The sequence below is a fragment of the Ctenopharyngodon idella genome, chromosome 6 (genome assembly GCF_019924925.1).
Source record: "Ctenopharyngodon idella isolate HZGC_01 chromosome 6, HZGC01, whole genome shotgun sequence".
Classification (NCBI taxonomy): Eukaryota; Metazoa; Chordata; class Actinopteri; order Cypriniformes; family Xenocyprididae; genus Ctenopharyngodon; species Ctenopharyngodon idella.
In genome coordinates, this window is record NC_067225.1 from 3,757,515 (window position 1) to 3,782,565 (window position 25,051).

General features: G+C 37.2%; 1 protein-coding gene across 13 annotated transcripts in view; it reads left to right on the forward strand.

Annotated features, from left to right (window-relative positions):
- Window positions 1-3,298: 3,298 nt before the first annotated feature.
- ptprfa (protein tyrosine phosphatase receptor type Fa) overlaps window positions 3,299-25,051 on the forward strand; it is a 244,120-nt gene continuing 222,367 nt past the window's right edge. For 5 of the 13 annotated variants that reach the window (XM_051896608.1, XM_051896606.1, XM_051896609.1 and 2 more), the window contains exon 1: window positions 3,299-3,647. The gene's annotated coding sequence lies outside the window, so the exon portion shown is untranslated. The remainder of the gene's footprint in view (window positions 3,648-25,051) is intronic. The other 8 variants (XM_051896615.1, XM_051896619.1, XM_051896616.1 and 5 more) reach the window with 3 other exon arrangements.

The window sequence follows — 25,051 nt, forward strand, 5'->3', positions numbered from 1 at the left end:
TGTGCAGGTATAAAGTAATTGAGGAGCTTGATCTGGAGGTCAAAGGGCGCAGCAGGCTGTAAGAGTCAGATGCTGTCCCTAAGGGCTCATGAAGGATGACACCGAGCTGTTGCTGCATTGTTTGCCATCTGTACGGTGCGGTGAGCTCATAGCAGACCCTGACTAATCAGCCATATTAGAAAGAGGTCCTGACCCACCTGCTTTCAATCAGTGATGATACCTCTGTCTGCACAGACAACATAACCAGTGCAATCCAATTGACATGGTAGTAAGAGTACAAAGAAATAACATGCATAATCTAAACGCTATGAATTAATCCATTCAATTCAATTTGCACATAAACATATGGAAGCTCTGTGTTTTATAGTCCATCCTGCTAAATACAAAGGCCTTTCTCTAGTCATTGCCTTTGACAGGATGCACTTAAAAGACATGAAGTCAATGCAGTCACATCTCGCTTTACGCTGTGGTCTGATTGTTTGTGACATTTGGCTTGTGTTTTACAGGTTACGCATTACATGCATGTTCTCCAACACCTACATTTCCTTTCTGCAACTTTCACTCAGTGTTTGTTTTTGGGGTTTCTTGGTACTCATGTTATTGACAATGGCAACATTGAGGCTAAATAAGGGTGACTAAAATAGATGACAGTTAGAATAGCTTATGTCACAAGATTATGATTTCCAACAGGATCAATGGCACCTTACAATGCAAGAAAAGATTCACTGCTTGACAGGTCGTACAATATAAATAAGACAGTATTTACAGATGCATAGCATAATTATACTTAAACATACCATCATAGAGCTGACATATAGAATAAATGCCTGACGGTCAAGTGAGATTTCCTATATAGTATCTTGATAAATGTACTTGGATGTTAAAATGTTTTCCCAAAAACATCCACAGTAATGGCATTCTTCTCATGTCCCATTATCTGAACAATGTTACTGCCATTTACTTGACTGAGTTTGCTGAGTTTCTTTATATTGTTGTGGCATTTACATATTTAGATATTTGCTTATTTTTGAGCAGAGCAGCCAGGATGTTTATTTCATTATTTTGAGCTGGCCTATTTGTCTGTGCATCAGCCCACTCAGGGGAACTGAGCTGCTGGGAGATTCAGATGAGCCATTCAGTGTTTCGTTTTCCTGTGCCTTATCTCTTTCCCATGCGGAAGCCATGGATAAAAGATTTATGTCCTATAGGGCCTAAGCCAACCCCAACCCTCTCTGTATTTTGGTTGTTTTTGCCTTGAAACCAAAGGAAGGAAATCATTTTTATTGAATGAAGTATTAAAAATCAATCTGTAATATCACAGCTCACTGCCAAAAATATTATCCTTTGTACCAATCTGAATTGCTTGAGCGATTGTAAATTTCTGCTTATTTTGAAATGCTTGAGAGGCTGTTAATTTAAGAGGCAGTGCAGTGCAGTGCAGAAAAGAAATGTTTCCTCAATTGCTGAAAGTGGAGATCACGTGTGTGTGTGCATGGGAAACCGGATTGAAGCACTGATCATATTGTACATGCTAAAAGAGAATATGAGAAAATCCTATTTAAGGGCATGTGAATTCACATAAATCTTTATTAGTAAAATGAATTGTGTGATTGTAGATTAACTTAAGCCATTTGTCTTTAATAAACATATTCTAAATATGATTATGGGTGGGTCTGTACATTTTAATGAGTGATTGAATGACATAATCTGGTTTAAGTTCTATGCAAGACGTTATAGAAATCAATACGTCTTCTGGCACCCTGCATAAGGTCAAGAAATGGCATATGTTTGTAATATTACATCTCCATTTCCAAGGGTTGGAGTAATAAGTACTGTTGTAGCACAAGTGCTAAAATACTGAATACTATTAAATAAATGGGGTGATGGCAAATCTATTCTACATGATTATAAGATTGATTGTCTTTTTTGTGTGTGCATACATGTTGACGTATCAACTTATTTGGCCATATGTAGGAAAAGACACCGACTCTTTGTGATAATTTTCACAAATGGCATTAGAAACATTACCTAAATTATTAGTTATCATTATCTACCTTGACACTTTGATTCACACATGTCCATATACAGTATATTCATATTTTATTATATGACAGGTAGTTCTGGTCCTCAAATCTAATTGTTTTGATGTTCAAATGTTCTTGTTCAAGAATTTACAATGTCAGTAGCATTTCTATTGTAAAGAAGTGGCCAAATATTAAAGATTAAGTGGATATTTGATCATGCTGTAAAGTGTAACAACAATCACCAGGCCGTTGGCACCCTCTGCAGGCATTTGTTATAATAGGTAATGTACATAAGTTTATTGTTTACATTATGTATTTTAATAGTGTTGTTCAATAAAAGATTGCTTGCTTTTGATACTTTATTTGAAATGTAATTACTGTTGCCCGATTGTTATTATTTAGGTATGTTAAGTGTATTGTAAGTATTTAAAGTATTTTTTAAGTGTATTTTAAAGGATTTTGTTGACTTAGGTCTATTTTTATTACTACAAAAAATATTGTAGATTACTCAATTAATCATCAAAATAATTGACTGATTACTTGATTACCAAAATAATCATTAGTGGCAGCCCTAGATTAGTTAAAACATTTCAAAATGTTTTGCATTTAGCATTTTGTGACAATCAAATAAAATACTATTTTTCCAGTCACATATTTCGTCATTGAAGATTTCTTAAAAATAGTGTTAAAGTATCGTTCTCGTTCTCATTAATCCAAATATCGTGTATTGTCTTGTGAACTGTATCCCCACTAATAAAACAATTTCCCAACAACAAAATTGTGGCCAGTGAAAATGCTGAGTGGCTGGTAACTTTGGAAAACCACTAGCCACAGTGGCTAAACTTGAGCAAAAAATTTAATGTCAAGCCCTGACAACATGTATACATTTTTAGCGTGTCTATATTGCTTTTCCATATTTTTCGTCTCCGCCAATGAAAACCGTTCTAACAGAAGAAAAAACATCAAGCTTTACATGTCAGAAAGCAACATAGAGACTAAAAACAGAATACCTTAGCAAACACTTGTGAGGGTTTTTTTTTTTCTGAAAACGAGGACATGCCAGCAAACACAGCGCACAAAGCAGTTTGTCTTGACATGGCTCTCTTTTCCAGGTGGCATTGATGACACAGTTTCTTGGGATGCCCTAGAAAACGACGAAAAACATGAAATACACCCACACACGTATACTGTACAGGACGCTTCCGGTGTCCGGTGTGGAGAATGAAGTGCATCAGTGCGCGCTCGCGTGCGTGCGTGTGTGTTTGTGAGCGCGCGACAGACCGAGCGCAAATCTAGAGCTCGTGAGAGGAGCGCGAAACCTGTCCGCACAGTGCGTGAGGAGAAGAGAGCTCCACTATGAAAGCCGGTCCCGAAAATACTCTTATTATATGAAAACGGACCTTTTACAGGCAGAACACGTTCTTGGAGGATATATTATACTTGAATTTTCTTCTCTGTGCACGCGCAAGGTGTCTGTGAAGAAGAAAAATCGGGATTTGAGTCAGGGGCTGCTGAACTGAGGAGGATTTTATCCTGTTTTACTTCTGAGGAGAAAATAGTCTCGGCTGATGCCAAAGACAAGAGAAAATATTATAACGACACTAACCAATGAGGCACTGAATAGTAAGTTGAGTTTTTTTTAAGCATTTCTGTTACCGGTCAGATGTGTGCTAATGTTTTTTTGTTTTGTTTTTTTGGGAAGCCCAGTTGTTCGACCTGTCAGTTGTCAGGTGACATTCATTGGAACCTAATTCGGCTATTCTTTCTCTTTTTTTTCTCTCTCTCTCTCTCTCTTTTTTTTTTTTTTTGTTGGTTTATTTAGAGATGACGTTCGATTAATATTTGATTAATTAATATAACCTATAGTTTGAGATCTAAAGTCTTATGGCTTGTCAGTTTGGTTTTGTATAAATAAGCTCGTCTCATGGACCGATATCAGCACTTGGTTGCACTTGTCAGATCTTTAACTTTAAGATTTCGATATAGGCTATTATTATAAAAAAAGGTTCAAATCAGTTCGGAGACGTTGAATTGTGACCTATTATAATGCGTATCATCTAATGAAGCTTCTTTACAGTGTTGAGTAGGCTACGTAATACAAATGAAGTGATTATTCTGATTGATTGTACACATCGGATTACTATTATAGTTAATTATATGAAAGTGTAAAATGTGTAACATGTACACGGTAATGTAAAGTGTTGCCATGGCTTGTTATGTGATGAGCTGTCAGTTTGTGTAGTCTGGATGAGAGAAACTGGAGGAAATCCGAAGGCTGCAGCACTGAGTCATGGGCAGGTCCGCGCGCTCTTTCTCTCCGTCTCAAATAACATCTTCTGTTCAGTTCGCAAATGACAATATTTTCATGTCAAAGGCAGACAGTTTTTGAAGTATGATGATTATGTTAATACTAGTTTCAGTGGACTAATAATTTGGAGGGAAATGCATACCACAACCCTAATCCCTTGTGAGATATACTATAAAACAAACGTGTCTAAGTAGACACTGGAGACGTTACCATATTAAAATAACAAACGATAACTAATTATCGTCTACATGAGCTAAACTAGTTTAAACCCCCGTTTTGGCTGAAAAGAAATTTTCAGGATGGTGGGTTAGGTTTGCAGGGATTGTATTTATTATTTTACCCTATTTAGAGATTTTTAGGAGTGTTATTCACTTCGTTTGCCTCCTTATTTTTTGAATACTCACTTTTGAGGTATATATGATGATGCAGATTTAATTTTGTAGAGAGAGAGAGAAAGAGAAATATATATTCATGACTTAATGGCAGAAATTATCCTGTCTATTTTTTTTTTTCTGATAAGGTTTTTCTCCAGTGTTTTTGGCTTAAGGTTTGGCTCTAATATAATATGTACACATACCAATGGCATTAAAAAAAGAAAGGGGTTGTCTCATCATTAAGCAGATATCCATTTCAAAAAGGCAATTAATTGCCTTTATTATTATGATTCCGATATGAAAGATAACACTGTGCAGTTGTTACAAGCTATTTCTACCAGATTTGGATTTTGTGGATGTGTCCTAATCCAGTCATAGTGATTGAGTCATATTAAAACAATTAATTTAAATGTTAACATTTTTAGGTTACCTTACAAACTCTTTTTACAGTGATGTTTCCAGTTTACTTCACAAAAAGTAGACTTGTTCTACCAATCCAGCCTTTGTTATCTTTAATATGTATTTTAGGATTAAATAGGCCTTTTTTGGATTATTTGTCTCTTTAATGATGCCCATTCATTATCAGTGTTTATCATTGATGCGTGTCGGGCCTGGACATCTGTATCCATTTTGAACCTCTGGCCTAAGCCAATGATTTCTGACTCTGGGTGGAGATGTGGAGGCCTCCCTCCATATAAACGCAGAGAAAACACAGATTCAGCTAATTAGATGTTGGATAGCTGCTCTTGTACTCTATCCAGACAGCATCTCTCTCTCTTGCTCTCTCTCTTTTTGCAGCTCTGTCCATGCTCTTTTAGGCTCTCCATGCTGATAAACGATGTGTAATTTCAGTAATGAGTGGGAGTGTAAACATATGTGGAGAGAGGTAGCCCCCCCCACACACACATACCTTTATTTTATGATGTACCGCAGTTTCTCCACACCATGACAGAGTGATGCAGCAGGTAAACCACCTCACAGTAATGGCAAGTGCAGCTGCGCATTGAACATCTATCTCTCTAGTAACGAAGGTGTCTGAAATACGACTTGGATGACATATCGTGAGGTCAGTGTTCGTGCAGATTGAAAACATGAGTGATAGGGTTGGTGGCATACACATCTCACACTCTGTATTTCCTGAGAATCGCTTTGCATTTCACATGTCATAAGCTTGTAAACTGCATCATATGGAATATAACTGTTCATGAGGAAAGGACTAGAAGACCCTTAGCTCATCATATAGTGTGTAGATTGACCAATCTGCAGACCATTCGTGGTGCTCACATTTCATTCCATCCAGTGCACTATAACAGAGCGGCTAGGGTTTTCAATTACCCTTGCTTTTGTTTGTTGTTCGACCAGAGTCTGGACGGCAGTCCTTTTGTTTCATCCCAGCATAGATCAAGGGACAGACTCAATCGGTGGGACTTATAGACAAACACAATAGTCACATGCTGCTACAAAACAAGCAGAGGACTGCAATCTGTATGTCTGTTTCACAATGCACGCGCAAGTCTAACGTTACTGTAATTCAGCCATTAGGTATGCTACTGTACATGCACTAATTTTCGTCAGTTGGAATGAATCCAATCTGATTTCAGATTCTGAACGTTCTGTTAATATGAACCATAAACGTTCCAATCCGACTGACATAAAGTTTACATGTGCATTACATGTCTTCAAAACAAAACTTCAGAACTGCCACGTTCAGAACCGGAGAAAGCCACTGCGATAATGGAGCTACCACAGGTATAATTGTAGTTTTTACCTGGATGACATATCTAAAAAGAAGTTGACATTTATGTCAGAAGTGCTTTAGGCTTAAGATGTAAGACACATATTGTTCATATGTATGTTCATGTGTTCATGTTCACTCAGTTGAAAGGAAAAACTATGATAGACCTCTTGCAGTTCTCACAACTTAGATTAAGAAAAACATACAGACAGTTTGACAAGCTGGGTAGAGGCCAGTGCTACAGTACATTATAACAAAATTCACAGGAAACAAACTGGTTATGATAAAACCAGCCTGGTCTCATTGTTAATACGTAGGTATTAATACGTAACTTTCAAAGACACAAAACGTACATTTTTGTACGTTTAGAAAGGTGCTAAAACGTACAATATTGACGTAATTATGGCACTAAAACGTAAAAATACTTACGTTTTTACAGCGAAAAAACGTAAAATATTTACGAATCTTATCATGTCTTAAAGATATATGTATAATTTCCCTTTTATCGTTTTGTAGATAAATGTAAGATCCCTAAACCCCATCCCGAACCTAAACCTACCCATTTTATACAGAATGTTAAAAGAATAAAACATAATGGGCAGAAATGTGTAGGAAAATTACAATTTTAGTAAAAATATAACATTAAAACGATATTTTGAGCCACTAATCCTACACCTACCCCTAAACCTACCCATAACCATTTCTTTAAACTACCTACTGTTATAAATAAAAGAATGACAGACAAACAAGCGTAATCAGAATAATTAATTTTTTTGCGAAAATGTCAAAAGTGGTACCAAAAGTAGTTCAAATGATGATGAGTTCCACTCACAGTCCTCTCTGGCGGTAATAGTTTCTTATAGGGTACAGAGCAGAATGTAAGTTATTAATCCATGAAAATATGATAAATTCAGTTTCTCTCCGTGAAGGCGCGCACTCATTTCAAATGTCAATCCACTAAAACACGGCATGTCGCAATCTGTGACGAAGCAGGTGAGAACCAATGAGCGTTCGATATCAGTGCCGTAAACCATGTCGTAACGCTTCTCGATGGTGGCGCTACTTTCAAATTTGAATCATAACGAGCGCGAGCTTTGACTGTGACTGTCGCTGTTGCTGAGAATGAAGATGAAGATCGATGGATAAAGGGCTGAATTCGGATCTGTTCCTTACAAACATATGGATTCTAAAGATTTGGAGTACCGCGAACAAATAAAATGGATGTGATTTGTGAATTTATGTTGTGCTTCGGTGTATCTTATGGTTGTATTGTCAGTCACTGCATAGGAGAAAACGCCTTCTGTGTCTCACAGCAAACAAACTAAATATTACAAAATGGTTAAACAATTACAGAAAATTTATTCATAAGGTTTTAAATTGTAGTCTTGTTTAACATTATGCAATCCTCCGAAACGAGCAGCACAAGTCACGAACAGAAATGTTATTTCATATTAAGTAGATGAGTAAACTGCTTTCAATAAATTCGACTAAAAACAACATTAAATCATTAAAGCCACGATTTTAATATTAATACATGGGAATTCATATACATTCACACTTTACGTTACATGATTTACGTTTTTATTGCTGTTAATACGTAAGTATTTTTACGTTTTAGTCCTCTAAATACGTCAGTGTTGTACGTTTTTGTGTGTATGAAAACGTAAGTAAATGTACGTGTGGTAGAACCACACTTTACGTAAAAATACACACGTTTTCTCATGAGATCACGTTGGATAAAACACATCTCTATAATTTTAAACATTAGTGAGCTGTGAGTATAAGCTTTCACACTATAATCTGGGATAAAAATGTTTGATCACTTTTGTTATTATTTTTAATAGAAAACCTTTAACAAGACTTGAAGCGTAATCCTCATGCCTGAAGTGGTTGTAAATGTGACTTTAGATGGTCCTTGTGGACAAATGGACCTTTTTAGTTGAATTTAAGTGTTTCATTAAAGCTCCGTAATTACTTAGCAAATTCTATCCAAAATATATAGCACACAATAACTTTTAAGGTATTAGTGAAGAGTAACTATTCATTTTTTATTGGTTTTCTAAATTAAAGCATGTCTTGTGTACCCATTTGGCATTTGTTAGCTTACATACTGATGTTTTGAAACATCTGCTGTAATCAGCAGATTCCAAGATATTCATTTGTATAATATTTGCAAGAAAAATGATCTGCCTAAGTTCAATACGTTAATATACGGTTGAATGGAAATATAGTTACAATAGCCTACATTACTTTTGTTCAGTATTTAATTTTCATGACCATAATGTCTTTGTTTGAAATGGCTTCATTTTCAGCTATTTATCAAAACAGGCAGGTTTAAATTACTTGAGAAAAAAGGTAAATGAGATATCAGAACTTCAGGAAAGCAATGAGCCAAACGACACAAACACTTTTTGCATATATCACTTTCAGACCAGACTTATTTATTAGCTATTAGGGCGGCCTGTGATGAAGTTGTCTGTTTCTCACCCTTATCTGTGCATCTATTAAAGACTGTGAAGGCCCTAAATATGCATCAATACTAGTAGCATTAAGAAGTCGGTTAGAAGAAAAACAGCTGTTTAGCATTTACTGTGCTGAGTCACTATACTGAGATATTTGATGTTATATGAATGTTGACTTCTAATCATATTCAGTAGAACCATAGTAAGATTTCAGCATAAATAACAGTAAAATATTTTGTAATGTGAAGAAATAAAAAAGTATTCTTTCTTACAGAGCGATGTAAGCTAAACTAGCTAAAGTTATTCCCCCAAAGTTTTTTTCTCTGCAACTTTTTCAAATGAAACTTTTATCATAAGTTGAACAAAACTTCCATTAGGTTTTCTCATTAAATAACCATTAAGACTACTAAATTATACACAACCTCAGTTGAAGGTGAACATTTTGATATGGAACTTTTAACATAATATGATAATGTTGGTTATCAACAGAATGTTAAAACACAGGGGGTAGGATCTAGTTTTTGACATGCATGAAGAATGACCAGTACACCTTAGTTGTATCACTTTTTGAACAATTCAGCCTTAGTTAGTACTCTCATGTAGGTGGCCAGTGTTAATTTAGTTGACAAATAATTTTCGTTATCATTCGTCATATTGACATTTTTGTCAACGAATCCGTGCATTCGGACTTGACAGCAGTCTAATAAACCAGCTGTTGCTGTCCGTCATTAATGTTAATCAAACAACAAAAAAAGAAAATCACTCAATGCTCTTGACTGAATAATTTTAATAACTTTAAGGATTAATCTTTATTTAATTTATACAAATAAATATGTCTGATTGAAAGAATGAAGAATGTTGTATGCAAGTTATTATAAAGAATATCTATCTATCTATCTATCTATCTATCATTTTCAGCCTTGTGTAGTGCTTTGTAGAAACGGTATAGGCAGGGAAACGTATATTTTCTGTCTGCACTGTAAGAGCTGCTCACGCTCTGCATATCATTTGTTGTCATGAGATAGACTGACTGGTGAAAAACACTCTTCTGTCAGGCCCTACTGAACATCTCCCACAATGCCTCAGCAGACATATATCTTCTCTGCTGTTTCCTTTAATAAAGAACACTTCCCCTACATTCTCTCTCACTTTTTTAACAACTTTTCAGTGCATGTGCGGCAGAGAGAATCTGGTAAAAACTCTCTTTTAGACTAACAGCAGGTGTGCTAACAAGGCTGTTGGCACAATAGTGCAGGCATCTTTTTGTTCTAGCTCAGTGATGGTAAGATGAAACTCCTACAAAACATTTTATTTACTTAAATTGCTTTTGACTGTGCACTCATTTTTTACTTTAACTTTCACGATGACGTGTAGGCTAATGACCTGTACTGACCGCATATTTTATAAGATATTTGTCAATGACAATCAGGATCTGTTGCACACCAAATCCTCCACCATTGCCTTGTCAGTCATCTCTCTTCACTCTCGTCACGTGATAAGTGAAATCTGAATCCTGCTGCTCTGTGCTTTGACTCTGCAGCTCGTGCTGTATTGAGCAGAACAGACACTTTCAGTTTATAATTGTAGCATCCATTGTCCAACTGAATGAATTGGTTTTTATTTCTATAAAAAAAGCAAGACAACAGTGGGGCCGGTGTCGTGGTGGGCAAGTAATGTGATCATGTACAGGCAAACACAGAGTAACACCGGTAACACCGCCTACTGCAGCAAGCTTAGAGAGGAAACATCTTTTTTTTGTAGAATTGACAGTACAGCTAATTTTGCTTTTCTAGCAGCCATTCTCCAGAGATTTCACCCATTGCATTCTCAGCTTTGGCTTCTAGCTGATTGTAATCCTGGTTCAACAGGAAAAATAATTTCACTTTGATCTCTGGATGATGAGAGCTGCTATTACACTGACTTGTGCTGATTAAAGCTTTCTCGCAATGCATAATGGGAGTCAACATTTGTAAAAGCCAAGCGGATATGTGGGCTTTTGGTAAAGCCTTGTAGAAAACAAGACATCTTTAACGTCCTGTTGCATGTATCAGTAATAACTCCCAATTATAAGAGTTGCTGGTCTCCTCTGATAGGGAGCAGGAAGGAAAGCAGCAGGAAAAAAGAAAACAGTGCTAAATGCATTTTATAATCATGCATAGACCTATGAACTTTTTGTTGATGTCAAAGGCTGTGACCATTCAAACTGTATTTTACTGTACTGTATTGTGCGTGTGTGTACAGTATATCACCTCATATATCAACTAATGCATTTGTTCTGGTGCTTGAAAGGATCCTATTTGTGTGAACATATAGATAACACATAACTGCTACTTACCCTACTAAATGTCGCCTCCTCTGTATTATCTGTTAAAGACGCACAGCTGTGTCAGAAGCATTCAGTTTAACAGCAACCAAATAACTTTAGGCATATTGAATGCATCAATGTCATGTATCTGTGTTGACAGTTCCCTAACTGTGTTTTCTTAAAGGGAACGATTTTTAGATGGACCATCTTTTTATCCTGAATCCCAGGGCTGTTGATTAGATTGTCTGAGGCCAAATGAGTGTCGGATGACTTTCATTACAGTCATTAATCCATCAGTTGAGTTTCAACGAGGCTCTGACGTGTCACAAATTAGGATGGAGTGGAGTACAACTCTGGTTTGATGTTCTGATTGTTCATATTTGTAGGTACTCTGACCGATTCGAGAATACATGCGTGTATGAGTGTGTGTGTGTTTTATGAGCCGTGTCCTTTGAAGGCGATCTGCAAGTGACCAGCCACTCTGTCTTTTTATGGGAGTTTTATGGAGCCTCTCCCAGATGGTGGATAGATAGGTGTTAGATTGTGACTGCTATAATAGGCCACAGGACAAAGTGGTCCATCTCTGGCCTTGACACGCTCTGGGGATTGAAACTCAAGAGTGTATATATATCAAGCCACCGCTGGTTAATAAAATATTCCATCATATCTGTCAGCAGGAAAGCTTTTTGTGCTCAAGTCTGAAGTGCCCAAGGCTATCTATGAAGCACGGGGACTGATGAAGTCTTTGTTTCTTTAGATATGGTCATCTTAAATCATCAATTTACAGTGCTTACAGTAGCTTTTATATCCTTTCCAATAGCTATGAAGTAAACATAGACTTCCTGAAAGCTTTAAAAAAATATTTAATTGTGACATTTCTGCTTTTGTTTTCCTTTTGATTTTTAAGTCAGTTCATATGACATTTCTTTTTCTGGATAAAGAGCTGTGGAGCACACAAATAGATGCATTAAACTGTCAAAGGCATATTTTTAAGTCAAAACAATGATGTGTGCATGTATTGTGATCGTGTCTGTTAATGTTTTGTTCACGAGTTCACATATCCATAAAATTAAATAGAGTAAAGTTATGCGTATTTGGCGTGCTGTCCGGGGAGAGGGCTCTGAGCTCGGAATTTTGGCCCGAACCCAGAGTACTCCCCCCAGTGTGGTAAAAGTAGATAGAACTAGAAGTGAGGAGATGGGGTGGAGAGGGATGCTGATAAACTCTCAGATGAACAGAGGTAAGTCTGCTGAATTTATACCTCTTGACACTGGTTGAGTTGATTAACTGAATGCTCTCCACCTGTGCAAATTAGGTTAATAATCTGAACTTGCTCCTCCCGAACTTTGTTAATAAAACATCATATGTCAGAAGAGTTCACGAGTTCACGAGAATGAGACGAGATAAGATTTTTACACAGTATTTTTAAGAAATCCTCAATGATGAAATACATGACTAAAAAAATAGTCTGCAGGTGCATTTGAAATGTTTTAACTAATCATCTTGTAATGAATGTCATTTCAGTTCTACTTTCTTTGAATTATCATATGCAGTAAAAGACAACAATACTCAAGCACTGTAAAAGGTTTTGACACAAACTCAACTGACTGGCTTCTCTCCTGTACGATTTCATATGAGAACTTTCAACCTACTTACTGAACTCCTTTCCACAAATTGATCATAGAAAGAAAAACAGTATAAATAAAAATGAATAACACAGTTTTCTCTTAGTCTTAAGTGCAAACAAAAAGTACAACCATAATCAAAGTACTCTCTCAATATTCAAAGTGCAAATAGAGACCAAATTTTTCTTCCAAGCATGATACAGAGATAACAGATGATTACAAGTACACAGCCCAGCCTAAGATGGCTTTAATATTGGGAGATATTTGCATACATCAGGGAGCTGCTTTCAAAATGAGGGGTATTGAAATCACGATTAAATGCGCGCTCGCGTTTTACTTTCACTTTCGATTTCGTGATTGCGCGTACTCTGTGAATAGGGAGTGGCGGTGCTGAGCACACATTCTACAAGATAAGACATTTATTTTTGAAGCGACCACTATCCAACTGAATTAAATGGTTTTTATTTCTATAAAAATCAAAACGACAGTGGCGTAATGTAAACGTAGCGGTGGCATATTCTATCCTAATTTCACCCTCACACTCCATCATGGCAATATCGTAAAACAGATTTTCACCTCGACAAGAAATCTTGTCACATTTTAATCTTGCATCACACCCCTAGAAAGCAGTAACTGATAATTTCGAGACTCATGCAAACACTTCAGGGTTTTTTCTGGCTCAAAATGAGACAGGGGTGGTAAAATCCTTGGTCTGCCTAGGGGGGTCTAGGGGCATCCCCCGCAGAAGAAAATTTTGTACATTTTAAAGATAAATTCATTAATCTGGTGCACTTTGAGAGTTCAAAATAAAGAGCTCCAACCCATGTTCATTGTGCAAATTGAACAAAGAAAAAGTCTGTGCATTGACTTGTACCTGAATCCACTGTTAAAAATCAATCATCCACCCGCCAACCGGCCGATGATATTCTCTTATTTAGATATCTGCATCTGATCATCACATTACAATTATTCAAATTCTCAGTGTTAAGCATGATGATATGGTAACATATCACACTGAAGTAGGCTGCTTATAAATTAACAATTATTTAAAATAAAAGTTCTTCTTCGGCTAAATTACATTTCCTTAATAGCATAAACACAGGCTTTACTCCCTTCAAACTTAAATTGTCAGTGTTTCATTACATCATTGTTGGAAAACACTCTTATCAGAATAATTTCTTTTAGTTAAGCTTGTGTATATTTTTAGTTAAAACAGTTAAGTTATAAAGCAGTATCTCATGTAGGGTTTTTCCTTTGTGTTTTATAGTGACCACTATGGTGCTCTAGGCACATGTTTTCCTTGATTGGTTTTCCCTGAAGAGAAATACGTTCAGTTGAAAACGAAAGTAAAAGAGTTTAGTTGCGTCTTACCGTGAAATGACAGTTCTGTGTCTTTATTAAAATCAACACATTAATGATTTAGCTCTCATCCACCCGCAGTTAATTGGAATGTTATTTTTTATTACTTGTCCCAGCAGATTATCCGCAGTATCAGCGCATATAACCGCAATCCGCGCATCACTATCGAACGGTTCGAGAATGGACACAGGCCGGGAACCTGCAACAGAACCGTGTTGGTGGAAAGGGGGTATCTGAGCATGTGACTGCCTGTCTGAGTTTTGTCGACGGAGGCGGCACGAAATTTGACGGAGGCGGCCTCCTCGTAATTCTCTATGCAGGAAAAACCCTACACTTTATTATTGCATTGTCTGATTTATAGAATGATCTGATTTAGTTATCTCACACTCATGATGGATAGATAGAAGCAGGGTGTGTTTATGAACAATTTGTGCTATTTCGTGAACAAATCCCACAATGCACTCAGCCTGGTTATGTTTTAATTAATGTGAGTTTGTCGGCACTGAGAAATGAGGTCACCCCCTCCTCAACCCCTTTATCCCCTCATGTTCTGCAGAACCCTAAACCTGCACCGCAGGTGAACATTGATGAAAGAAGCGAATGATTCATGAGCTCACCTGCCTGCCTCCCCCTCTGAGACTCGGCCAACTGCAGGCATTATCAGTAGTAAATGGGTCTGAAAACGCTTCGGCCAGGACAGGTCGTTGATTTATTGGCCATGATGCTGCAAATAGTTAGTCGTGTTACCAGAGGGATATAAGCATTTTCATGGCCACAGTTCAAGTTTATTTCAGATATAAATTCTGTGAGACGTGGGAAGGAAAAAAGCCACGGTAAATTTATGACAAGAGAGATGTTGTTTGCAAGCAGCCAGCAGGAAGCGTTGCTTTAACAAACCAAGGACAAGGATGTACGACTGTTTTGTTCTTTTATCTTGCATTTTGTCAAGAGCTTTGTTAAAGATGTTTTCCTTGAGCAAGAAAACAAGAGCATTTGCTAGAGGACCTTAAAAATGACATGGGATGGAGTTAAAATTCTCAAAGTTCAGGAGTGATTCAAAACTTCTCAAAAGTGAGAAACATAATAGTTAAGCTTTCTAGAAAATAAATTGCATGCGCCTGCTGTTTTAATGCTATTCAGTGCTTTTTGGAACCCTGTTGTTTCCTGCACCATGGAGAACAATTAACATTTGAACTTGACAGACTGCAGGCATGTGAAGGAAGAACAATGGTAAAGGAGCTTTGGTGGCAGTGATCAGTGCGTTGTGAATGAAAACATCACTCCAGGTCTCTGGTCCTTCTCTTTCTCACTCTCCGCTTGCCAATGCTTAGAAACTGTGATCAATGTATGTAATTGATCTCCTGCACAGCTGGCTGGACAGGATCACATTTCCCTTCCACTTTACAGCATGTCTCAAGGGGAGGAAAACATTTACCTCACATTAGACATGGACACGATGATCCTGTTTACTGGCTGACTGAGCCTTTGTATTAATTATTTACCTCACATTGCGGAACAAATCATATTATCAGAGAGAAAATGCTCAGGACTGTGCTGTGTTTTCAGGAGAATCAATTCATAGATCGACATTATCCACTATATTGTGTATACATTTGTGTCCAAGAAGTTGACCTTGAAATTAGGGATGTGCAAGACTAGTATTCGACTAGTCTATTAAACTATACTGCTGCTGCTAGTTGACTAGTTGGATATACTAGCCGTTTACATTTTTTTGCACATTTAATGTTTTGCTTTATATTTAAATTAGGCTACATTTAAATTAGTCATGTTAATGTTACATTTTAAAATTAATTATATATTATTTTGAAAAGTATATCTGGAGCGGAAAACAAAATCATTTAATTTTACCTCCGATTAAGCTTGCTTATAGGCTTGTTATACTACCGGTTATGAGGGACAATAATTTTATATTGGATTAAAGGAGAAACATTATGAATGAAACTTACTTGAACAGTTGCTATATCAACAACCTAACGAAGAGAATACGCTTAAATAATGTATAGTTGTCAGTACGTCAAGGTTTTCTTGTGATTTTGCCACCCGTCATGTGTACAGATACTGTTCATACACGAGAGGCACGTTCAAACCCGGACACGCAAGTGGTTGTTGTGGTAACGAACAACAATACCTTAAGCGCTGACTTATGTGGACTAACTTTTATTTAAGGAAATTTATTTATAACAGGCTGTTAGGTTAATGAAATTTGTCGTTGCGCACATCCCTACTTGAAATGTCCAGCTTTTTGATTTTGCATGTTGCGATGTTCTTCCTTACCTTTTGCAGATTTGGTAGCCAATTTTCCATAATTCTTACTCTGTGCTTCTTATATCTATAAATGTAGTATTCACAGTTTTTCCAAGACTAGGTGTTTGACAGATCTTGATATGTTATATAATGTAATATATTACAACACTTGTGTTTTATAAATATATAATTATAAAACGGATAGTTCCAGCTCTTGATTCTAATTGGTTGAGCCACGTTCAAAGCCGTTGTAAAATTCCCGAAAATATACAGCTGACAGCATTACATAAGTATCGCTGCACCACTGAATGTGTATGTTTTAGCAACCACTCTTAGCAACGTAAACATATGTTTGTTCTCTGTTGATTTTGTTCATTGAAGCTTACTGCATTATGTAGAAGAGTATTGTGAGAGAGATATTGAGTGACCGAGTGTATTACACATTTTCCTTCAGGTCAGTCCTATGATCATAATAAAAAATCTGTTTGAACGTCTGCTGCGATCTTGTACTTTTTACATTTAATGAGTTTTCCCGTGCCCTGCTGACACTGACAGCGCTAGTCAAAGCATTTGTCATTTGCATCTTGTTCCATGTTCACAACAAGTTTCAATATAAAAGTCTTTGCGACTGAGTGACTCACTCATAAAGACAATCTTTGCCGCAATCTAGAGGCGTAATAAATGTAACTTCTGTTGCTGTTCACAGTCAGGGACTATTTTTTCCAGCGGAAGGAAGGCTTTAGTGATTTTACTTCATGAAAGTTGCATTGATACATATTTTTTGTCTTTAATATTTGCATTGTGTGTTAACCATTTTATAAACTGTTGTTAGGCACGATGCAGAGCACTTCTTGGGGCCTATTGCTTTAATATATACTTAAATACTTTTATAAAAAGTTGAATATTTATTGAAAATATCAAATTTTGACATTTTGGGGTATTTTTAAACGTAAAGCAACTTTCAGCCAGTTTCCATAATAAGTCAGATCTGAGCCTTATGCAAACCTCTTTTTTAAATCTCTCACCACAGTTTTGAATACTGGGTAAGACTAATCCCTCTGTTTTACAGTGTAACGAAGGGCTGTCATTCATTGACCATACATACAAACACACCACAGGATAAATACTTAAAGGAACAGAGCATCTTATTGGATGTGTCACAGTTAGTACAGTTCCTTCAACAAATACATTGTTGACTGAGTCCTGTGGTTAAAGTTAAATGCTTGTGTGTGAGTGGATCCTTTTGGGCCCTCTCTGTAAGTACTGTCTTTAGCTCAAAGTAATTTGTAGTGTGACACCGAAACCGATCATTGTCACCAGAGACACATCACAGAGAGCCTCAATGAAGCCTAACTTTGATAAATTGCAGATTCTTTTGGACCTTGACAGTTTAAACAACATCCTATATTGTTTGAGAATAAACACATTTACAACACATGGACCATTTTTTGCCTTGGCTAATGAAACCAATGAATCTTCGATTCCCAAAGAATGCATAAACTGATAAAATGCATAGCTTGAATGCAGTGCAAGTTGCTTTGGATGAAAACAGTAAGTGCATTTAAAAGTAACTACTAGTTGAGTTCCTTTAGCTCATTTGGAGAAGCAAGGTGCTAGCAACGGCAAGCTTTTAGGTTTGATTCCCACAATCAGATAAAAATTGAATGCATAAATGAAATTGAATGTGATGTAAGTTGATTTGAACAAAATCATTGGTCAAATGTGCGAATGTAGCTATAAAGCTTTTGGTGATCTGGCATACTGTGTAGCACCATTGTTTTGTTGTTGTTGTTGTTGTTGTTTTGAAACCTTTTTATTGTAAATTAAAGATGTCCATCACTCAACATAGCAATTGTTTTTCAATTTCGCATTGCTATTCAGACGAAATCTCATGCACAGACTGTCGTAAATGTCCGACCAATAAAATACAGGACAATTTAGGACACAAACTCAGACCAGCAATATATCCCAGCTCCAGTCTTTTGGTATTTGTTGCTTCTGTTTTTGTTGTGCACGTACCTCCACTCTGTGCTTCTACTTTGCATAGACTGTAAGCCAATATGTATCTCCTCCCTGAGGTTTACTTCCTAAATTCGATCAACAAGCTGTCTGTTTTCTTTCTTTATAAAATTTGGTGATACTTGACAAAAATGTCAGAGCATTCGTAATAGATTGGTTGATGCCAACTTGGTAGAAAAGCACCTACTTCAATTCTGAGCTATTTAGTCACTGCGGAGAGGAGAGAGATGTCATATTTCATCTCTGATTGGACAGGCATGACTCTGAGTCACCTGTATAACATGACACCCTCTGGCTCACTTAACCAAAAACATCAGTTATACACCATCACCTCTGTAAAGATGTCATTATCTATTCACAGGTCATAATTTCAAGCATCCGGAGTGTCGATGTTAAGTCACGTCCAGTCAGTGTTTAAGTGTTGTACCAATCACAGACATGCTTTAGGCTGAGTTTTCCACTCCGTGCTCGTGAGGGGAAGTGGCCTGCTGTGTCTGGCCCCACTCAGCTTCAATGCAATCTGCTACCGCTGTGGGCGGTGTGCCCGTACGCTGACGGAACTGCTTCTGTTATCAAAAGGAGGCTCCAGTCTTGTGAGATGAGTGGTTTTGCTCTTTGCAGTGTTCTTCATTTGGGTCCTCTTGTCCTTCATTTTGTACAAAATGTTATAATGTAACACAAATGTTTTGTTTAGAAGTGCAAACAAAATTACAGCAAGGAGAAACGCATGAGATTTGTTACCAAATGTATGTTGTAACATGTCGGTCCATGTGCTGCTGCCCCCCACTGGTTCATATCCTGAGTGACTGTGAGTGCCAGTGATGTGTGTGTGTTCCTGCAACTCAATGTGTAATACAACATGAGAGAAGAAAACAAGAGACAAGAAGAAAAAGAAATAGAAGCACCATTATACCATAACATTCATGAGTTCATGCCTGAGTGCTCACTGATTTTGCAGGAAGTCCTTGGTTGTTTGAATCAGCTGACAGGTTAAAAGAAACACCTCGGGTGTTCATGTTAAATGACTTTAGCATTAACCCATGCCAGGATCATTTTTTTTTAATGGCAGCACCATTAAACATTATGCCATTTAACTTTTTTTGAGAGCATTAATTTAGAATAATTAATAAAAATTAGTACCTATATATTGTTTTTGTATGGAGTCTTTTTGGCTATAGAAGGGCTGGGTATTGACACATTTCATTATGTGATTCAGATTCACAAGCTCTTGATTTGATTCTGATCTTGATTTGATTCAGTATTGTTTCATTTGGATATATATCAGGTACAGTACGTACATTTTGATTCAGGAAAATAAATCCTTCTTAACTAATGTTCAACTCTACAACCCTGTCACTTGCTACACTACTGTAATATTAAAGGTTAAAATGAACAAGCTATTAAAAGTGCAAACTATTAAATGTAATCGCTGTTTATTTGTGTGTGTGTGTGTGTGTGTGTATATATATATATATATATATATATACAGTGGGTACGGAAAGTATTCAGACCCCCTTAAATTTTTCACTCTTTGTTATATTGCAACCATTTGCTAAAATCATTTAAGTTCATTTTTTTTTCCTCATTAATGTACACACAGCACCCCATATTGACAGAAAAACACAGAATTGTTGACATTTTTGCAGATTTATTAAAAAAGAAAAACTGAAATATCACATGGTCCTAAGTATTCAGACCCTTTGCTCAGTATTTAGTAGAAGCACCCTTTTGATCTAATACAGCCATGAGTCTTTTTGGGAAAGATGCAACAAGTTTTACACACCTGGATTTGGGGATCCTCTGCCATTCCTCCTTGCAGATCCTCTCCAGTTCTGTCAGGTTGGATGGTAAACGTTGGTGGACAGCCATTTTTAGGTCTCTCCAGAGATGCTCAATTGGGTTTAAGTCAGGGCTCTGGCTGGGCCATTCAAGAACAGTCACAGAGTTGTTGTGAAGCCACTCCTTCGTTATTTTAGCTGTGTGCTTAGGGTCATTGTCTTGTTGGAAGGTAAACCTTCATCCCAGTCTGAGGTCCTGAGCACTCTGGAGAAGGTTTTCGTCCAGGATATCCCTGTACTTGGCCGCATTCATATTTCCCTCGATTGCAACCAGTCGTCCTGTCCCTGCAGCTGAAAAACACCCCCACAGCATGATGCTGCCACCACCATGCTTCACTGTTGGGACTGTATTGGACAGGTGATGAGCAGTGCCTGGTTTTCTCCACACATACCGCTTAGAATTAAGGCCAAAAAGTTCTATCTTGGTCTCATCAGACCAGAGAATCTTATTTCTCACCATCTTGGAGTCCTTCAGGTGTTTTTTCATGTGTCTTGCACTGAGGAGAGGCTTCCGTCAGGCCACTCTGCCATAAAGCCCCGACTGGTGGAGGGCTGCAGTGATGGTTGACTTTCTACAACTTTCTCCCATCTCCCGACTGCATCTCTGGAGCTCAGCCACAGTGATCTTTGGGTTCTTCTTTACCTCTCTCACCAAGGCTCTTCTCCTCCGATAGCTCAGTTTGGCCGGACGGCCAGCTCTAGGAAGGGTTCTGATCCTCCTAAACGTCTTCCATTTAAGGATTATGGAGGCCACTGTGCTCTTAGGAACCTTAAGTGCAGCAGAAATTTTTTTGTAACCTTGGCCAGATCTGTGCCTTGCCACAATTCTGTCTCTGAGCTCTTCAGGCAGTTCCTTTGACCTCATGATTCTCATTTGCTCTGACATGCACTGTGAGCTGTAAGGTCTTATATAGACAGGTGTGTGGCTTTCCTAATCAAGTCCAATCAGTATAATCAAACACAGCTGGACTCAAATGAAGGTGTAGAACCATCTCAAGGATGATCAGAAGAAATGGACAGCACCTGAGTTAAATATATGGGTGTCACAGCAAAGGGTCTGAATACTTAGGACAATGTGATATTTCAGTTTTTCTTTTTTAATAAATCTGCAAAAATGTCAACAATTCTGTGTTTTTCTGTCAATATGGGGTGCTGTGTGTACATTAATGAGGGGAAAAAAATGAACTTAAATGATTTTAGCAAATGGCTGCAATATAACAAAGAGTGAAAAATTTAAGGGGGTCTGAATACTTTCCGTACCCACTGTGTATATATATGTATATATATATATATATATATATATATAAAATATTTAAACTGCACATTTATGTCAACTTTAGTCATACTTCATTGCTGAAATAAAAACACTTAAAATGTGGCTGTCATAAAACCTTGTTTACAATACAGATTTATTCAAACATGCGTTAAATAAGACATCGCTGTCAGGTCAAGTAAAAATATAATGAATTAGTTATGAGCTATGATTTATTTATTTATTTATTGCATGGTTGAAACACTGATTGAGCGATTACAATAGGCATGGTACATTTCAGTAAGTTGTACTGTATCTTCCAACATATCTTCTGATGTTCATTCATATTTATTTTGTGCTGCAACTAGTAGTAAAGAGGAGAGATGAATCTATTATTCATAAAAACTGGTACTTGACATACAGTACAGATCCAGCAATCTCTATAAAATAATTCAGAAAAGTCTAGAATCAATGGAAAGGTCATGGAAAAGCCATGAAGGTTCACTATGTGGGAAAAGTTTTGATGTAAGGCTTTGTTGGCCTTACACTTTGTGACGTATGTCTTTGAGAGAGAGATTCAGTCATCAATGCCAGCAGCATGACCACAGGACAGCCCATATTCTCTCTTGACTTAATTTTCAACACATCAGTGCGCGTTGAACACAGTTTGCCTCTAGGCCTCTGAACAGAATGAAGGACGGCTGAATGTTATATTTCTTTTAATCTGCTTTTAAGATGCTCTTCGTTGAGTCTCCAAAGCCACAGGGCTTCAGTGTTCTCCTTCACTCACTGTTTGCAATGCCTCACAGTGATTCTTTTTATTAATTAAACATTCTGGTAAACAAACCCATAAAATGGCCATTAGACATTTCCAAGAGAGCATCTGTTGACTATTTACAGTTAACCTTAGCTGCTGTAAAAACCTTGATTTAATTTGTTCTTTGCTGAGTAGCCATCCACAGTAGTGTTTTATCTAAGAGAAGTGGTGTGTGCCTTGAGATGAAAGAACAGAAACTTCCGCTTGAACCCTGCTGTTAATGAGTTAGCATGTAGCTTGGCAACCTCTGGCCATGAGCTCTCCTTAGGCTGATTTGGTGAAGTTTGAATATTGACGTTTTATTAAGCATAAGATAAGAAATCATAAACAACCATTGCCTTTCCCCCTTATGTGCCAGGAGGTCCAGTGGCCAGGTTAATTCTCTCTCTCTCTTTCTCATACTCGCTGCAATAGCTGTTAGCTTATGTTTTCCTGGAATTCTTCCGTGACATGTGCACGCTGGTTGATGTGTTGAGAAACGAGAGGGTAATGCTGTCCGCCACATGTGCAGTCATATTTTATTTCGCACTAGAGTTTCCTCGTGCCTTGCTGAATTTCATCACCTCTCAGACTCGCACCTGCTGATGATAGCCCACATAAAAGCAATGGCAGGACATGGAAAGCATACAAATAGTCAAACAGAACACCAGTCTTTTAACACTGCATCTACTTTTACCAAAACTAAGTATTTTAATGAGTGTGTTTATAATAGTGGCTGACGAGAGGCAATTTAGATAAGCGTGAACATGTCACTTGTCTTTAACGAGGAGTGGGTCACGGTGTGGAACTGCATGTTCGTAATCATTTCATGTTTGTCAGCTAAAGATTATTTGATAGTAAAATCAACTGATTGCACACCATTTTTAAAACACAAAATAATTAGTTTGACTACTCGGTTTTCTTTCCCTTGATGTTGTTTCCTTATGGATATCAAAATTCAGGTGGTATAAGAGGGCTTGTTCAGAATAGCATCGCCATTCTCCTATTTCTGCAGTGCTGTAAATATTTTATAAATTCTGTATGCATGGAATAACTGATCACCTACTACATCTTGCCCAAATGTGCAGTATACAACAGAGCATGCTGAATGCAAAACTGCACCTCACAATCAAATGTGCATAACTTGACCTTGCTTTACTTCCAGTGTGATGTTAGTAAAATCAGCCACTTTTCATCATCGCAATTTTGCTTAACTCCTTATTTGATCAGACTGCCACGTTTAACATGATTTAACACAAAATTTAATAAAAAAATAACTTTTTATTTTTAAAATGACTCCGAAATACACAATAAATGCAATGAGATAATGTGACAATGTGTCATATAAGTACTATTTTTAAACAACATTAGACAGTTTACAGCAGGGCTATTCAATTGGCGGCCCCTTGGCCAAATCCGGTCCGCCAATCATCTCCATCCAGCCCGAGGGCACCCCAACCTCCCTCCTCCTCTTTTCCTGGCGGTGCGGCTATATTTGGTTAGATACGTGGCCACAGTGGCCCCTGGAGCTGTACGGCTATACGCACTGTACGTATCATGCACGCTCCTCAGACTGACCTGAGAAACTTTTCCGTGCGAATATTTCAGCAGTTATTATGTGTGTCCCGTATTTCTGTTTCGTGAACCATTTATGAATTATTTATGAATCATTTATGAATTAATCATTCTTTTGGCTCGAATCTTTCTTTTCTGTGAATTGGCCAAACGCACTTGCATAAATGTCTGAAATGATTCAGATTCGTTCGGACCGCTCTGTCACTGAATCATCTGAAGTAGTTTCTCAGTCAGCAACAACAAATACAGAACAAATAGCGCTGTTTTCAAGTGTTTCACTAGTTTACTTTGAACTAACACAGCACGTCCAGTAGATAACGGAACGAAAGCTTAAAGGAGCTGCGTTTATTCCCGGTCCCGTATACCATTATTAAACAGCGTTGGGACATCTAGTTTCAATTTTAACACACATATTTTGTTTCAATTTAACACACACCTCTTGGTTACAAACCACAAATCACTCGATGATTAAACTAGATTTAAATCAGATAAAACAGCCTCAACTTTCCCAGTAAGACTGATGTGGAGAAACATTGTGCCATGAACGAAGTTTAAATCCCAAAGACTTTAAATCCCAAAATCACCACCCTTACAAACATTTACCATGAATGTACTGTAGTAATTTACCATGGTTTGGGCAGAAATGTGGAATATTTATATTGAATACTCACTGTCAGAATATTTTCATTTAAGCCTATAAGAATTTATTAAGTAAGAACCTTAATTTATTAAGTAAGAACCTTTTGATTTGATAATGCGGCCCTCAAATGAAGCTAATTGAATAGCCCTGGTATACAGTAAATACATTATAGGAGCCGGTGTCTGAGTGTGATGAGACTCAATGTCATCCGTGAGTTTGTTGACATGACCAGGGGCATAGACATCATTTCATAAGTAAGGGGGACAGAAATGTCAAGTGTAATACTGTTTTTTTCTGACCTTTGTCTAATTGACAAGTTTTATTTTTTTCTTATCTCTTGCTTTTAATAGCTAAGAAATCAAATACACTGCTGAACAATAACCAGTAAATGTAATTCTAATTTCTAATGTAATTTTAGGATTGGTTTGTACTACAAACACGTTTGCATTATGTCATCATGGATTTAGGTAAAAA